This window comes from Sebastes umbrosus, chromosome 3, assembly GCF_015220745.1.
Source record: "Sebastes umbrosus isolate fSebUmb1 chromosome 3, fSebUmb1.pri, whole genome shotgun sequence".
Taxonomy (NCBI): domain Eukaryota; kingdom Metazoa; phylum Chordata; class Actinopteri; order Perciformes; family Sebastidae; genus Sebastes; species Sebastes umbrosus.
Genome location: NC_051271.1, coordinates 26,749,263 through 26,767,947, shown reverse-complemented (window position 1 = coordinate 26,767,947; position 18,685 = coordinate 26,749,263). Strand labels below are relative to the sequence as shown.

At 41.5% G+C, this 18,685-nt stretch overlaps 1 protein-coding gene across 2 annotated transcripts in view; it reads left to right on the top strand.

Moving 5' to 3' along the window:
- The window catches only part of add3a (adducin 3 (gamma) a), a 132,819-nt gene that overhangs the window by 17,113 nt on the left and 97,021 nt on the right, over window positions 1-18,685 (top strand). For both annotated transcript variants that reach the window (XM_037765297.1, XM_037765299.1), the window contains exon 2: window positions 7,136-7,173. The gene's annotated coding sequence lies outside the window, so the exon portion shown is untranslated. The remainder of the gene's footprint in view (window positions 1-7,135; window positions 7,174-18,685) is intronic.

Genomic DNA, 18,685 nt, shown 5'->3' with positions numbered 1-18,685 from the left:
ATATAGAGGAGTAATGTCTACCTGAGCAGAGAATGAAGTCACTCTCCCTCTGTGTGTGTTGTAATCTGAGCTTCTCTGTGCTTTGTTTGCATAGCCGGGCCGGCCGCGCATGGCTTTTAGTGCACGTTAGTGCATGTGAGCGTTCCTCATTGGCTAGCTCACGGCCGCCGTTCTGCACTGCGCTCATACGGCGGTTACAGCTGATAACGCTGTCCTGACCGATGCCGTCCTTGCAGAAGCAAAGCACCCACCCTCTGGTTACCCGCCAGGTTAACACTGTTAGCTCTGTCAGCAGTGTTCTCGTTGTTTGAACTGTTAGCGCTGTTAGCTGTGCGCCGCCGGCTCAGCTGTCGCCATGTTGAGAGCCGTTTGGAGGCAATAGAAATGCTCAGAATTTCAGATGTATCACCTTTAAACGTAGGAAAACCTGCTAATAATAGGCAAAGACCCCTTTCCCAGTCCCGGTAGATGAGTATGCCTTTCTGTATTATTTTCTGGTGTGTCACGTCTTGATGTCACAAGCACGCCGGAAAACAGGGCGTGTCCACCCGGGTGTCATGTTTCTATCACTGCTGATCAGAGCTGGAACTGATAAATCCCTGACTACTGCAGAGTCATACGTCCTGGGAATGATTTTACCACTAAAGACAAAAGCCGGTTTTTTAGTGGGTTTTTTGTCCAGTGGGAAAGGGGCTTTAAATCCCCGTTATCCTAATAACTATTAAGGCATTCTAATACTAGAAGGGCATTGCTATCACCAAAAAAGTACAAGACTTTAGAAGTGTTGGATCATTTTCAAACGAATGAGCTCAGGAATCTATAGTTTTTTCTTTATTAAAGGCATCTACATTTTCCATATTTTCACTTGACCTTCACTTTGACGTTACTTTGGCTAAGATGTCAGTTTCCATCCACAAGACAAACTCTCCAAGGCCGTGCATAAGTATATCCGACTGTTATACGGTGGAAACATATCTGGAAGGTGGCTGCATTGCTTTAAATGGCTTTGTATTTGTTTATGGGTGGGGTTCCCCTTGTGAAACGGGGTTGTTAAGAGAACACCGCTAATTTCTTGTGTTGGGGATGAGAGGTGAAGAGGACATGTTAATGAAACAACACTGACATTTCCTCACAAATTACGTCAGTGTTGTGTCACAAAGATACCGTTGTGTTTATTGCAGAGCAGTTGAATTGAAATGGATTAAATTGTACACGTCCACCATCTATATGTGTGCCAGAGCTCACATTTTATAATCACAATGCACTGTTGAGGCATCTGCATGTTTGCACATGTACACTGTGTGCAGTGTTCCAGACCTGTAGCAGCTGTGTTTATCCTACTTTAACATTAGTGACCTGCCTATTTTCGTCCTGCTGTTCTCTCCAGTGAAATTACTCTGAGATAAGATCCCACATATTCACCTCACACCTGGGGCTTCCATCAGCCGTGCAGTCAATTTGCACATTTGGCAGGCAATACACACAATAACCCAGATTCTGCAGCCACACAGGTGCAGTAGGAATGGGTGGATAACAGATTGGAAAAGCAACTCCAACCATAGAGACAGGCTACTATATAATTATATATTGGTTTGTTAACTCAACTTTTTTCCACTGGGATGAGATGTAATTTTGGCTATAGTCTGTGTTTTACTGTATGCTATTCTAGAGATCTTCCGAGACCGTTTTTTCCTTCCCGATGTCAATTCCGATACTTGATCCGAAACCAGCCTGATTTAAAAAAAAAAAAAAATACAGTATATAGTTCTTCTTCTTCTTAAACAGCTGTTCACTACTGACCATGTATGAATGTGATATTATATCTGTCTTTGTTGTATGGCCACTGGGAAATATTGACATTTTCCTCGCTCTGACTCTCCACTCGCACCGCACTTTTGCTGTTTGCTATCGTCACGTGACAAACTACCTGCGATCAGTTCTTCTTCGCTGCTCTAAAACAGTAGTTTCCAGTGACAGCCATGATACATCCAGGGCGACAGCACAGTGAAGGCTGGAGTTTTGATGCGGCAAAGAAAAATTGATTTCCGGTTAAACAAGTTTGATTTTTTTTCTGGGTTAATAAATTATGGTTATCAGATTAGTGCATAGACCGGTGTACTCGCTGATACCCGATCCCGAATTTTGGGCAGTATCGGACACATTTCCGATACTGGTATTGGTATCAGAACAACTTAATTGTAGCATCTTAAATTACATTTTTAATATATCCTGATTTGATTGTTCATTATTAAGCTTTTTGCCTTTTTATTTATTTTTGGCAATTATTTGTTGGAAGTGTAACAAGTGTGACTATTTTAGTGTTAGACGTTTATGGACAGTAGTAGTATAAAGGTGGAAACACACACACAGACACACACACACACACGTCCCTATAAAGCAGAGTCAACAGTAGTCAGATTAGGGGGCTTTTAGAGAGGACAGCAGCACAGACAGAATCACACCATCTGAAAAACTGCTGCTACCAGGTGGAAATTCTGCTCTGTTGCCATCTGCTCTTCAGCCAGGCAGCAAGGTTACATCCAATTCATAACCACTTTTGAATATAATAAAAAGGGCAAAATCAGGAACCAAGTCTGAACTCTGGAAGAGATCATTTCGAGTGAATGCTAAGCAAACTAAATGTAGTATCTGCTCCCAATTTGAACTGATTACCTGGAGAATGATTTGACTCACGTCCTACTAGCTGGTGCGGCGGCATTGCACCAAATTGAAGCCGTAGGGAAAATGTTGCTTTCCATCACCTGTGTGCATTTATCAACCCATCGTAGCAGGATGCCGTCATGACGTCCATGTGTGATTACTGATAAATGGGTTGATTTTCACACCCAAACAACATTTTACAAAATATCATCTGCTGATGTTCCCTCTGAACGAACACAGTCCCGACAGGCTGTCTTATCTGCCATCTGCTCTGCCACTGATGGGACGATAAAGAAATTCTAACACGCGCCTGCTTTTGCTTTAGGCTCAACTAAAATGGTTTCACCAGTGTGTTCAGAATTTGACCTCTACTCTGATCTCAGCTCAGCCTCAATGTCTGTCTCCTCACTCACTTATCCTTGTTAAATTTCAAAATCACAAGTTACATAAATCAACTCAATAGCAGTGAAAGTGTCACCTGTCATCCCCCTCATACCTCTGAATTAACCATCAGAGAGTGACAAAGCTGACTGGACAATGCAGCTCTCACGGCGTCTCCCTAAACCCGTCTGACTGAATCAGATTAATGAGATGTTGGGATTGTTGTGTAACTGTGGCAAAACTAACAAGACAGAAAGCAAAGTTGACTCTCCTCTCATCCCTGGGCTTCTTTTCTTTTAATGAAGTGGTGTCTTTTAAAGCTTAGGTCTCACCTCGAGCCACTTATTGCAGGCCTGGAGGTGCTTTCTGTCTATTAGAAGTGACCTCACCTCCCCCAATATGGCTAAAGCAATAACTATTTAAAAATAACGCTTTGTCTGGATTTTATATAATGAGGCCGAAGGGGGCCATGCTGTGTGGCTGGACAGTCACATCCACCAAAATCACTGTGGCCACCACAGCGGTCAGCAGAAAAGGTTGTTATGTAACTGTGCTGGTTTTCCTTGTCGCTCCACATCCCGCCAAAAGAAAAAATAATTAGTATGTCAAGTGCAGTGCCCGGCTTAGTTAATGACGTGAAGCGGAATTCATTCTGGTCGTTCCAATTGCTCCGGTACGGGTTATTATTGCTGCTGACAGTGTGGCTGGAGCCTGGTCGTGTGTTCTCGATGGTTCAATGATTAGTGTGAAACAAAGATCTTTAGGGGTGAGAGTAACCATGCTACTTCAACCCCAGGATATACAGATGATGGGAGACTTCAAACAGCTGACTATCGATACGCCACACACCAATCTGGCTCTTCAATCAGTTTGCATATAAATAGAGGTACAGCAGGGTACATCTTTAAAGTATCTTTTTGACAGGTGTATTTCTTGTACAGTATCTGTACCCTTTGTTTACCTTTCGATTCACCATAAAGGTACCAAGTAAATTCTGGTACAAATTTGTAGCAATTTAGCTGAAACCAAAGACGATGTTATTAAGTTAGTTCAGGTAGCACCACTGATGGGGCGTTCAGATGGAGTAGGGGAAAAAGCTCTGGCCCACTGCTGCCAAGACCCAAGATTAATCCCTGGCTTGGCCTGATCAAAAACTATTGGTGGTGGTGGGAAGCTGGTGAGGGATCATGTCCTTGTTGTAGCACTAGTATTGTTGGATCTGTTTCTACTGTCTTCTTCTGACCAAGAGTGGGACGAAAAAGGAACAAAACTGAGGAAGTTGGTCAGAAAAACAGAAACGGACTTGCAAGAAAGTACCATGACACAACCTTTATAGGGTCTCAGGAACAAAATGTTCTGCTGCAATTCTACTCTACGTTGTTCTCACAGTGTACGCAAAACCTAAGAGTGGTGGGAGTGGAAAGATTGTTTGTTTCCCATTATATTTTAATTTATATTTAATTTATAATCCCATGACCCAATGTAGATTTAGACAATGGACTGTATATAAGAAGTGGACGTAGTCACGGTAACGTCATCCATTGGTTTGTGGACTGCTGTTAGGAAGCCCTGAAATTCAGATTCTGATGCTGATGCCAGGTTGGAACTGCAGTCCATCTCAACATGATCCAGGCACAGTCTTGATATATATGCTTACAAGAAACTAGGTCTAAATAGGCTGCATAGATAACCCAGCTGAGATCTGGGTTGTATCTGTAGTAGCTGACACTGAAATCCAGGCACCAATAAGCTGAGTGATGTGCTGGCTTCTTAATGCTTTTTTTATATGGTTAGATCGATTTGAGCGATGAAAGAATGCAGACTTGCTGTCAGCTTTCTTAATTCTTCTCACACGTCTCATTGTCATTCCACACCTGAAGGAAAATTCATTTCTCCGCCTCCACTAACATGAAAAACATCACACACCAGATTCAGCAGGTGGTTTCAATTCCTGTTCATTCAGCCAACCTGGACAGAAAGAGTGTTTCCACAACTGCTGGAGCCATCTGGGGCTTTACACATTTCAGGTGCTCTCCAATATCTCACACAACTCCCAGAAGCAACCAACACTTCCAGTCATTGTGCCTGAAGTTACATAATTGTGACTGTTCTAGGAGTGTATGATATCTTATGAGAAGTAGTGCGTTTTCTATGAATACCAGCCACACATCAATTTCCGTTCGATGCATGCATAATCTTTTTAAAATAAGCTTCCGTCTTCACAGGAAACAACTTGGTTAGGTTTAGGCATCAAAACTACTTCGTTAGGTTTAGGAAAAGTATGTATTTTGGGTTAAAATAACTCCGGTGGCGTAACTTCAGTACGGAAGTTACGTGAGAAATAAATCAACGTTACCGTACACATAAAAGAATGATCCCAGTCACTTCCACACAGTGAGGCATACAGCTTATCAATTAATCACTGATATCAGATCGGTACTCGGTATCGGCCGATGCCCAAAGCTCAGGTATCGGTATTGGGGCTGAAAAAGTCGGATCGGTGCATCCCTCGTGCTCTGCAAGTAAAGGGGAGAATGCCAAAACAAAATAATCTTGTTCTGCTTAATACAACCTAATGTGAGTCCTACGGATTCATACAGTCCCTTTTGGAATATTTTTTGATGTGTTATTTTTGAACAACCCTATATTCCCAGTAGCCAATTATTATCATCATAATGGAATGCAGTCGCAGCGCCCTCAGCAATAACACATCTCACATGCTATCAATAGCTTTCGTGTTCTCCTACGGCGAGCCGCGCTCCCTGGTGTTGACACAGTTGGTGTTTGTGCAGATGACATAGATGGCTATCAAGGGCACAAAAGGCCGAGTCCCTGACGCCGCCTGCCGCCCGGCGTAGCCACCAGTACAGTACGGAAGCACAAACCATTGCAGAAATGGAAGCTTTCTATGTGCTATCATTCCTTTTTTCATCCCTCCATAAATAAAATGTTTCCATTTTTTTTTTTTTTTCATTTTACACATAGATCCAGTATAAAAGAGGGTAACCAACACATAGTATCATGGAGTCATATGTCATTGTAAAGCTTAAACTATAATCTATCCATCTGTTACATTGTCATGACACTGAGGTCAAGAGAATTTGACCTTTGACCTCTAATGCTGCAATGGGGCATATTCTGAATGCCACTGCAAATGCCCTTATAACTAACTTCATATTAATCTAATGTGCACATGGATAGTTCCAGCATAAAGAGCATAAAAGAGCTTTAAAATGATATATTACATGAGTAACAACATTTCTTATCAGAATAAACGTGACTTTGTGCAGTTTGTATCTGATAGAATGTTCAGAGCTTTGCATTGGATTCTGTTATTGGGGCCGTTTGTAAACGGCTTTCTTAACAGCAGAAACACAAAATAATACAGAAACTCAAAAAACGTTCCTAAGAAATGAATACATCGAGGCCTGTACACTTGTGAAAATTCACCATGACAAGCACATGTACATGGGTGGTGATTGAGCCACATCCAGAGGTGGTAGAGCTTCCTGTAGCGTATAGAGACCGTAGGGAGACTTGGACCACATGTTCATTCATCTCTGAGGAGTTTTTCCTCCTGGAAATGATTCATAAGTGAGGAGTTAACGTTTCCTTTGTAAAGAACTTGGTTAGTTACAAGGTATCTCAAAACAAGTGGCTGTTTTATGATGGGGATGTAACCGTGTCTGTCAATGTTAGCAGACCATAACTAACATTAAAAGTCTTCTTTTTATTTACATTTTTTTGAGAATGTCAAATATGCTGAAGCAGCTAAGCTGCAGAGCATATAGAGTTCAAACATAATGAAAAGGTTTAAGGCTTAATTGTGGGAGCTGTCTGCCTTTTAATTTCCAGGTTTGTATTTCACTCATTCCTGGCTAATGTGTGTTTTTGTCTCCCGACATTACAGACTTCAAAAAAACACACAACGAGTAAATAATATTTAAAGCAAATGTATGTGCCTCTAATTGTGACAGACTTCTTCACCTCAGACACACAATGTGGCGTAGAGTTTGAGTGGATATCTGTAACGGCCCCCAGAAGACTTGGATGCAGAAAGTTAATAATGTGTTTGTGTCTGTTTTTGTCCTAGTTGGCGAGACGTCGTTAACTCGAGAAGTCTCCGGAGAGGTAAGAATTTCTACATCAACACACACCGTTTCAGCTCCTGCTCGAGCTTTTAAAACACCTGTCCATTGCATTAACAGCACAGCACTGTTTTCAGTATTATCTTGCGCCGTAACACTCACAGTTGATGGGAAATAAAAGGAAAAAAAAGGCTTAAATGTAGTGTTGACTGAAGTTTTGGTCTGACGTCCAAACGCCTCCGCCCTCCTCGTCTTTGGTTTTTCCCAAGGACACAGAAGGTAAATGGAGAATTATAGTGAGCTCTTTTTGGAGAGCCTTGGATAAATGACACGGCTTTGGTCAGTGGTAAGCTTACAAACTGCTTCTGGCCAGACATTTTACTGTGTTGGAAGTTATCCTGTAAAGGAAACAGTGACAGGTCTCTCTCTCTCTCTCTCTCTCTCTCTCTCTCTCTCTCTCTTTATATATATATAAATGTACTTCTCCCTCCCTCGTGTTCCCACTTGTGGTCAGGAAAACCAACCAGGATCTTGTTTGTCGCATGACGACTTTAACAATCATTAATCCCTTTCATATCTTGGCTTGCCCGTTGAGTCTTGTCAAATAATGGTTCATGGTTCAAGTATTTTTCCTGAGATTGTCAAAACATTTTGGCTCTCATTTATTTTGTCAGTAGCTCATGGAAAGAGCGAAAATGTGATTGAGAACCGCTTTATTTACCAAGTGCAGTATGAATGTGACTTTGTTTCGGCGAATTTGATGGAACTGGCATTTTATTTATGACATTTGTGCAGCTTTTTAGGCAGTCTGTGCTCGTTCTAGCTTATAATACTGCTACAGATCAGTTGCCTATTGAAGGCAAGGCATGTCAAGTGCCACTACACTGCAACACTTCCTGGTAGCAAACAAAGGTGCAGTACTGCAAGGTTGGTCTGTTTAAGTACTCTTCATTACACTCTTGGTGGCTGAAGTAAAGCTTCTAATTTTCACATTTCTTCTGTTTAACACTTTTATTTGTCAGTCTTTCATTCCCACATCTTAGAAGCTTAACCTATTCAACTTTGCTTTTAGTCAACCAAACCAGCTCTATAGTAGAACACCTGTTTATTTCAACCTTTCAGGATTTGAAAACTGAATGTGCACAGGCCACAGCTGCCATGCTTCATTTCTACTTTTTGAGACATGTTGCCTTTCCCTATTTAGACAAATTCACTTCTCACACTTCACTGAGATAATCTCATGAGCTGCAGCAGTATCTGCTTGCTTCAGTCTGTTTTGTATTTAAATGGATAGTTTGGGTGTTTTGAAGTGGGGGTTATATCATGGATGTATAAAGCGAAGTGATACAGTGTTGGAGGCAGGCTCACATTCATTCCTATGAGAGTTGCTCAGTGGTGCATGAAGCCAAAATGGCTCGACTGCCGAGTGATAAAGTACCCGGATCATCCGGCGATCTTCCGCATCCATTGGGCCCATAGAGCAGGCGCCGCTGAGATAGACATTTCTTTCCCAATGTAAGTCTTTATGAAAAAGTATTTTTGGGCCCAATGGCATCACGTGACGGAGCCAGAAGTTGTAGTTCCACCCTTTGGCCACTAAAAATGTTTTGCTTCAAAGCCCGGCTCTCTTCCTGGGCCTCTGGGTTGTATGATGTACTTATCCCTAGTCAGTGTATTACCAAGTAGACGGCAGTCGGCACGCCCCCAGTTTGGACAGGAGTACCAACAGGGGAGCAAAGCAATGTACTGCTGTGGACGGGGGCAGCAGCAAAACATATTTTAGCCACCTAAAGAAAGGGACTCGTCGTCCTGTTTTTTGTTTATTCTCTGTTTGTCTCTGTAGTGTTAGTATGTTTACTTCCAACTGTCAAAGGATGTATACAGACCATTTCACAAATATGTAAATGTAAACCACCCCCCCCGTCTTTCTGTCTGTCTCTTTACCTGTTTTGCCTCTCAGTCTGGCTGTCAGTCTTATCTCACCCTTCCACTCTCCCTTTTCTCTGTCAGATACTTTTAGAGCGTCTCTCTCGTCCTGTCAGTCCCAGTTTGGCAGATCTCTCAGGTCCAGGGCTTGCGAGGTCAGGGGGGGGTGGGAACCAATGCAGCACTGCTTGCTGACGTGTCTCATAATGTGCCCTCTCGGAGTACCGTCACAGACTGACTGGGCTAGGCGACAGTTGTCCTCATATCTGGGTACTTTATCCCTGAACCCTCAACAGGTTTAGCTGATGCTGAGAGCTTTGGTTGTTTTCAAGACTCTGTATTAGTATCTCTGATTACTGCTGCGGCACCTGCTAGCTGATAATACTGTGATTTACATTTAGATCAGGAAGTTGAATGGCATAGCTCACAGCGAGATTGGGAATGGGCTAATTTGCATGTCTTTCTGAATCACATGCATGTGTACATTTTATCAGAACACAGAGGTAGTTAGCACCAAGAGTCTAGTAGAGGCTGAAAATAAAATGTCTTTTTCAAACTTATGGTAAATGTTCAGTTAAACACAAGCTTAACTAAAATGGCACTCCGAGAGCGCATACCTCCGCCAAGGTGCGTGACTTTAAAAACAGATCACAGCTCACAGCTGGCGCTACCGTGAGGGGGTTATATACAGTCTCATATAACGGTTTGTATGATAACATACGAAAAAGTTGTTCCTCATTTTTTGTCAATTTTCCTACGACTGTCCTGCAACGTGTCAATTTCCGCTTGTTACATGCATACAGTCTTTTAAAAATAAACTTCTGTCTTCACAGGAAACAACTTCCTTAGGTTTAGGCAACAACACTACTTTGTTAGGTCTAGGAAAAGATGGTGGTTAAAATAACTCTGGAAGTGGTGTTATTTAAGTACGTAAATTGTGTGACAAATAAATCAACTTTGACTTCTGGTTTCACACGGGGCATGAACGCCGGTCTCCTGGGTGAAAGTTGTTCATATTACGTGGATTACACACACATTGATTTTGTGGAATATACACGAATTACAGTGCATTACTTTCCGTAGGTATAGCTACGGACAGTGTATGAGGCCAGCCTGACAGTCATGTACTTAACATGTGCTACCTATTCTAATCCAAACCTTATATATTCTCCTGTCGTTTTTCTTATATTACAGTATTGCTGACTCAGTATTGTATAACTAAGTCTAGTGTTGTTGTGATTCAGTGTAATTATCAACAAGGAATCTGCCACAGGATTCCCGTTGGAGCTGACAATTCTGTGATTCGGACATGTTTGCCATTTACAGTGCAAACGACAGCTAATCCATCTGGCTGAGCGCCTAATGCTCCATTTAGAAATTACACCACAATAGAAAGTGGATTAACAGCTGTTGATGTAATCCCTTAATGAGTTTCATAGTGACTTCTGTGATTTGGTTTATCCTGCACTGATATAAGAGTTCAGAATTAACACACCATTATTGAACTGAATTAAGCACGTTGGCCTTTTGACATGTTGATATTGTCTGGTAATAGTGAAACTCAGTGGTGGTGGGATGAGAGGCAAGTCAATCGTTCTGCATGTTTTCATTCATTTTTTTGGCCACTTGTGGGCAGAATAACAAGCTGTAAACCCAACATTGACATAATCACCTTATAAAGACGATGCGGGGAACGTCTTAGCAATCGATTGCTTATTCACACAGTGAGCAGACACAGATCAGCATTATCATTCACTTGGAGTCAAGTTTGTGTCCAGCTGATGAATGTAAGTCCAGTGTTTTTTGGTCTCTACCAACTCCTGATGGAAATATCTGGCTCTTTAGCTGCTTAATGCTCCATTATGTTCACCAGCTAGTTGCTAACTTTGTGTGGCTGCTGATGGGTGTTTGGCAGGTAGCCTACTGTGGGTTTGTCGGAGGTGTTTCACTGAGAATGACCGCAATGAAAGAGGTGAAGTTGTGACCCATAAAACCAAAACATTGTGCTAAGTTTGACCGTTTCTTTATTTAGTCGTAGGGAATTATAAGTTTCACCCAAAACAGGTAAAACCTTCATGGTAGCTACTTTAGGAAACCAAACCCAAACACCCCACCACTCCAGTCTAAAGTTAGTTATATCAACTTAGCCATAATATATAGTGTTGGGGTGCTGCAGATACTTCTTCTCTCTAGCTAACCATTCTTGTCAGCCAGTCTTGTGGGACTAATGTCCATGATGGAGGTTGACAGCGAAAGAGTGAAACACTTGGCATCACATGATGTAGTCAAGGTGTCCATGTAACCAGGTAACAAAGATACAACGAGGGGTAGAGAGGAAAAAAGAAAAGACTAGGCATTATTGAGGGTTTGGAGGGTGTCTGCACTACAAGGAAGGCTAAAAAGACAACTTGAGGACAAAGCAAAAATTACAGGAAGAAAATAGAGATATAAAACTGCATGACTGCTAAACCGTTTACTGGAGTAGGAAAGATAAGGCCAAAACTTTCCACTGGTCATTTTTCTTTCTCTGTAGGTTTGTCTTTTTCTTTTCTCTTTCCTCTGTCTCTTCTCTCGTTTTTTTCTAGCCTTTTACTTCCAGTATATTGTCCTCTCCGTCTCTTCTTGTTCCTTCAGTAAGACACTCCACTAAAAAGGGGCAGTAAAGAGACGTCAGCGTCTCCCTTCCCCCTCATTTAAACTCTCCTCATCTTGTGACTTTGTTAAATGCTTCAGCGTGCAGCCCGGTCCTGGCTGCCTCGGCCCGTTGATGTCATGCACCTGGTTGTGATGTCATTTATACAGATGAAATATGAGTTCAGTGGCTTGTTGGGATCCTACTGCTCTCATAGTAAATTGCTTTTTGTCATTGGCCCTGGCAGTTTGGAAGCAATGATCGGGAGTGATGGAAGCAGCTTTTCAAACCTCCCCACAGATAACGTTCTCACGTTGAACACTTGGTGAAGTTAAACAGCTCTGTGTAACCTGAGAGGTTGGTTTGACTTGGCGCTGATGCTGACTGCCTGCTGTCTCCTTTGCAGCAGTGATTTGGATGGCATAACAGCTGCTCTTATCTGCCGGTGGTCCAAACCACAAACGGCCAGCCTCCCACATGCCTGCCTGCATAAAGTAAACACACATATGCAGCGGAATTTGATAAATTCATCAGGGATCAGTGATGATGGAAATTCCTTGGCCGGTTGAAATCACATTCATTTCAGTTAGGGAGGAGTGCACCAATGTGGTTTGTGTGAAGATGATACTGTATGTTTCCACACATCGACCGATACTGATATACATCTGAATTTTTCTTTTTCTGAATTTTAGTCTTACTATAAATGCAAAACAGCTGAAGTATTACAGACATACCTTTTTACAGTCATGTAACATACTGAGAAAGAAAACACAGAAAGACAAATTCCACAACTGGTCAAATACAGGCAGTAATATGGGCTAATATGATTTTGAAGCCAATACAAGCTGATAACAGAGAACATGCCAATACATAACATAGCAATACTTTTTCAGCAATTTGATTTGTATTTTTAGTACATGACAATTACATGCAGACACACGGACAAAACCGATGGACCGGTTTATTTGAACCCTATTTTGTTCAAGACAGAGAGGACCCTGGACATACGTGATATTTAATTTAGCCTTCCTTAAGGTTTTCTGGATTTCTACCTGCATGTACCTGCCATTTAGATCCCTCATACATTTTGAAATTCACTATACAGTGCAATTTTGTTTTTTACCGTGTGGTTTTAAACTATAATTTAAAGTGCAAAAATGCTGCTTCCTGGTGCATCTAAAGAGAAACTCATCCAGAGCTCCATCCCTTAAGCTGGGCATACACTGTACGATTTTAGCTTGTTTTTGGCCCTGGATTTTGAGTCTCATTTTAGAGCCGGACCGAATTTCAACTTCGTCGGGCGTTGTTTGCTGTGCCGTGTACAGGGGGGACCGAGGATCGATTATCTCCTTCCGATCGCAAATAATACTTTATTACTGGTACAGTAGGAGTAGGAATTACAAAACATAATTTCTTAAATCGTACAGTGTAGGCCCAGCTTTAAGGATGAGTGCAGTTGAGGATCTGTGCACACATAATGTGTGTATACATTCACAGTCTCTTCTTCTCTCCCACAGATACATCCCGTGTCTGTAGGACAAAGGAGGTTTTGAATTATCCATTTTTTTACTGCAGAGATGGGAAGCTTTTGGAAGGTACAGGCCGTGATACAGAAACATAAAAAGACTGTCAGGCATCCAGCCAAAGCGATGTGCTTTATAGAGGGTGGAAACAATAAAAGGCGTGCAGTTCTCTGACTTTCAGGGAGAGTCTTTGGTGTAAATCATAAAAGGCTGGACACATTTGACATGGATAATGGTATAATGATGTTCAACCCAGCCCTCGGACATAACAGGGCTTCAGTTTATTACAAGTTAATTCTTGTTAATCTTGTCCATTGTGTCAAGTTTATTTAAGTATTTAAACTTAAATGAGTTGTAACCATTTTTACAGTTTGGTTTGTATAGTTTAGTTCAGTCGTTGTAAGAAAGATGATGGTTAGACACAGACACAGACTTGCGGTGACCACGTGCATTGATATTAATCAAAAAGGGGCTTTCAACAGACTGACACCCACTGATTTATAGTGACAAACTGTTTTAATTATAATCAGAATGGGTGTTTCCCTGATAAATAACAGCTGTCTCCTCTGTGACTCATCCGTCCTGACAGCAGCCAGAGGAGGACTTTGGTTTGAGTGTTTGTTTTTTCTTTCATATGTACTATTTGGTTTGTGTTTTACAGTCATATTTGATATGGTTTGTTGGCCTCAGTTTATAGTTGTTTCAAGATCTCAGAAGGCGTTCTGGTCTTTCTGCAGCTGCCCTATATCTTTAGCTTTATGGGCGTCTGTCTGTGTGCATCGGTTTGGTGGTTTGAGTTTGTGTTTGACTGCTTCTGGGCCACATGATGGGTCTTGTAATCTTTAGGTGCATCCCAGTGAAATGCAGATGGGGTGTTTGTGGCCACAGCTTGACCACACACACATACGCATGCACACATGTAAAAAAAAAAAAAAAAGCAGATTCTTTTGCTCATAGACAGTGGAAGACACACTTACTCACACACACATTCACTTTCAGCTCTGGTGGCCCGGCGGGGCTTTTGTAGTGCTGAGGGGCCACAAACGACAGCTTTGTGTTCTGGGAGGCTGGGAAAGGACCGCAACACACACACACACACACACACTCACACACTCACACGCTCACACGCTCACACGCACACATGCACACATGCACTTTGGCAGTGTCAAAGCCTGTGCGCAGTTCTGCCCGGCTCAATAGGCTGATTCATTATAGCCTCCTCATGACACTAGAGGCGATAAATGGACTTGCAGGAAAAGGGAGGACGAGGAGACGGGAATGTTACAGCTCAGCACTCTGCGGCTGAAGTCTGACATGACCTGACAGTGTTCAGGTCAGTCTTAAAGGAAAAATCCACCCTAAAATACTTTTTTTTTTTGTGTGTTGAGCTTTATAGTCCCCAATTAATTTAGCTGTTTGTTGGCATGTCTTTCTTTATCATGTTAGATGAGTGTCGTTCAAGGCCGTTGTGGGCAGAAGCACTAGGTTATATAAATTCATTTGTATTTAGGGTACGACGTGTTGCTACTTCACTTGACCTAACTAGATTTTTGGTAACACTTTAACTTGTAATGGGCCAAGCACTGCCTTAGGATCTCCTACATAAAATCATGCAACTCATTCCAGTGCTGCATTGACTTCTTCTTCCTCCCTCTGCACTGGTTTCGTCTTGAAGTTAAGTATTTTGCAGGCATTATATTTGTGGTAAAAGAAAGTTGGAAGGATGACACATCTTTTTCCGGATTGGCCCAAGTTCTCACCCACCTGGAGCAGTAATAACAACCACTACAAATGATTTGCGATCTTCACTGTGGCCCAGCTCTGCCCCCGACATATCACTCTAAAAACTATTATAAACCCTTGAAAAAACCCTCAATTTGAATGATTCAGTGCATTAAATAAGTTAGTCTTTCTTTATTAAATCTACTTTATAACTCGTCAGTGTCGTCAAAATAAATAAAGTGATGACGTCTTGACGGATTTGCCAGGCGAATGCAGAATACATAATATGATCTCGATTTTTGTAACAATTCAATTAATTTGAATAAAAATAGTGTTAGAGTCTGAATAGATGTTTTGCTATTGTTGGTTGCTGGTTGAATAAATGTAATTTATGGTGTTAGATTGCTGATAGACCGCCCTGTTAATAGCTGCGGGCCTGTGAAAGTATTGTTTTTGAAAGGCTAAACACCAACAAATATGGATTGAAGCAGAATATCTCGTTCGATTTTACTACTAAGTAGCAAAAATATATCTTTTTAAATAGTTTTATATACAGACTTTTGCATAAATTATCCAGTAAGTGTGTTATTATGATTTTAGTTATACATGAGCAAATCTAATTTTGACAAACTCAGCAGACCAATCCTGGCGCACCCCGTGTGATCTTTGATGCCCCCTAAGGGGGGCCCGGACCCCAGGTTGGAGCTACTGGCTTAGAGGGTCCAGATATATTATTATAGAGAATTTCATAAATAGCGTCATTATAGCTGTCATAAAAAGGCACCATCAAAGCTGCACATTTAAAAATAAGAATATTTAAAGGGTACCGACAGCCCCCATTCCACATCATTATTCACAATGATTCAAACATATTTACACTATTCAGTCATTCTGTCCTAATGCATAAAAACAAGCTGAATATATCCAAACCCTTTTCTTTCCAATAGCTCATCCCAAATTAATTTCATTTGCTCTGCAGGAGAGATTTTTTGTTGTTTTTTTATATCTAATATCATCATTACTGAATCTGGCAACTGGCAGTGGAAATGTGCTGTGGAGTGGAGTGGGTGTTGTAAGTAACGATGCTTGGCAGCGAGCTGTGTTTGTCTGGGTCTTTCCCTCGCCGTCTCCACTGGAGTCAGGCAGACTTACAGCCCGGGCCTCCTGTCGACGAGGGGCTCTCACAGACCAACACCCCCCCCCCTCCGCGCCGCTCTCGGATATGAGTCTTAACCGCTCCCTCTGGACCGCGCCGGGAGATTACGTTGAATTTTCACATTTTTACGGCCTGTTGTAGGTTTATGATTTTTATGTTTTTGCTAAATCTGACATCATTATATAAGCTACCAGCATGAGTGTTTCTTTCTTTGCAAAGTAGCAATAGGCATTCAACCGATGTAAGGTCAGTTTTAGACAACATGCCTTCATCACTATTTTAAGACTTGGATTATTAGATTTAAGATGAAGACGAGTTGCATGCAAACGTGTTCTAACTATCACAAGGGGAAGTTTAAGTCCCTGTCACATTTTCCCCATAATGACCACCTCCTGACCTTGTGTCAGACATGGACTCATTAGCTGAAACACCATGTTTACCTCTGTCACATGGTGTTACAGTCAACATGGGGAATTAAAGAGAACCCCCACTCCCCACTGCAAATAGGGCAAGAGTCTCCACACCCCACGCTGTGAGGGGAGGTCGCCTCAGGACTCGAGTCTTGAATAAACAAGGAAAAGTAAATCTAGATGATTAATAAAGCCGCATGCTTGGGGCCATTTGGTCAGATTTAGTTATTATAAAGTATGACATATACCCATGAATTATTTATGAAATGTCATTTTTTTGTCAACGTCTAGCACTATGATATAAGAAACCTTATAGACTCCTGAAGGAGTTTGATAAATAATACAGTTCCACTATATTCTGCCCATGCTGTTTTGTCGCTATATAAGGACTTTATTACTAAGCGAGACACACACGATACTCTCCACTGTGGCATTTCTGTATTATCTGTACATTTTGACAACACTGTGTTACCAGCCCTCCTGCATTAACTTCACTTCACTCCACATGCATACTTTATTTCCAATGCTGGACGCAGGCTAATAGGCCACTGCAGGTGAATCCCAGCACTTCCTCTGGGTCTTCAGGGGAATTGAGCTTGCGTCAGCAGTTGCGTTGCTTCGATATCCTCTCGTGTTTGCAGGGAGTAGAAAGGGTTTATTCACTCTGCATTCACAGAGTTGGATTCTGGGCAGAGAAATTGTTTTATGTTTTTTTAGCCGCTTGATGAGATTTTTAGGCACATTTTGTTCTCTTTTCAGAAGAAAACATTCTGGCAAATAAAAAGTCAACTATTATCTTATTCTCGTTGATGTTGCAGTTCTGTGGGTATGGCTTTCTCTGCCGCTGCTGGCTGTGTACTTAATTGTTTTTGATCAAGAATAGCTATAGTATGTGTTTGTCACGTATAAAGGCCTTTACACACCGGGGGTTAGGGCTGGGTAATATATAAATACTATATTGCTATCGTGATATGAGACTAGATATCATCTAAGATTTTGGATATCGTAATACTATTGCAATATTAATATGTGTCTTTTCCTGGTTTTAAAGGCTGCATTACAGTCAAGTGATGTAATTTTCTGAACTTACCGTACTGTTCTAGCTGTTCTATTATTTTGTTCTTTACCCACTTAGTCATTATATCCACAGTACTGATGATTATTAAAAATCTCATATTGTAATTATTTTGTGAAAGCACCAGTAGTCAACCCTATAATATCGTCGCAATATCGATATCGAGGTATTAGGTTGCCCATCCCTACCGGGGGTGTGACGAATAAATGACACGAATCGAGAGGCGAAGTCCCTCGCCTTCCGGTGGACCCCGTGGGACGTTATTTTGGAAAAAATATGTACGGGAGTCAATGGCGAGAGACAAATATATATGTCAACAACACTAGCTAGCTAGCTAACTTAACTATGTTCCACGCACAAATGAAACGTTATCTTACCTGATGTGTTTTATCCAGCGACTCCTGGTCTTTTTATCAGCCAGGAAGAGAAAGAACGAGCAGGACCCGTTGCTCATGTGAGTTCATCCCAGTATGAAACACACAGACATTTTAGCTTCAGCGAGAGAGACTTACGCGACTGCTGGGTGTGTAGTCTTTCTAATTATGTATTTTCATTGTCATCATTATTGTCTTATACTTCAACAGTTTTACAACAAACTGCGACTATCTTGACTTTCAAAATTATCTTTTAAATTGACAAACATCATGTGTGTGATTCGTGGAGCAATTCAAACGGGATCAAAAAAATATTTGTCTCTCAATGTTGACTACCGTTCATATTTTTTCTGAAATAAGATCCCGTGGTGGTCCACCGCAAGGGGCGGAACTTTGCCTCTCTAAAGTGTACATATTGAATATGTCCGTTCCGCACGGGCGTGATTGGTTGATACCTTTTATTCGCGGTGAGAAAGCTCTGAAAAATCAACCTCTTTCTGAAAAGAAACCCCGTCGCTTTTTTCGTCGTGTAATATTCGTGTTCTGTGGGAAAGTGTCAAAAGTAAACTGTTCAAAAAAATCAATTGAATTAATGTGCCCAGATGTGTAAAGGCCTTTACAATGGAAAGAACCTCGAAGAAAGCATGGTGGCTCGAGATGGACCAAACGGCAAATTAGAATTGATACAATGTCAACATGAACACTGCAAAATGCAGAACTGTGGAATACATCTAATA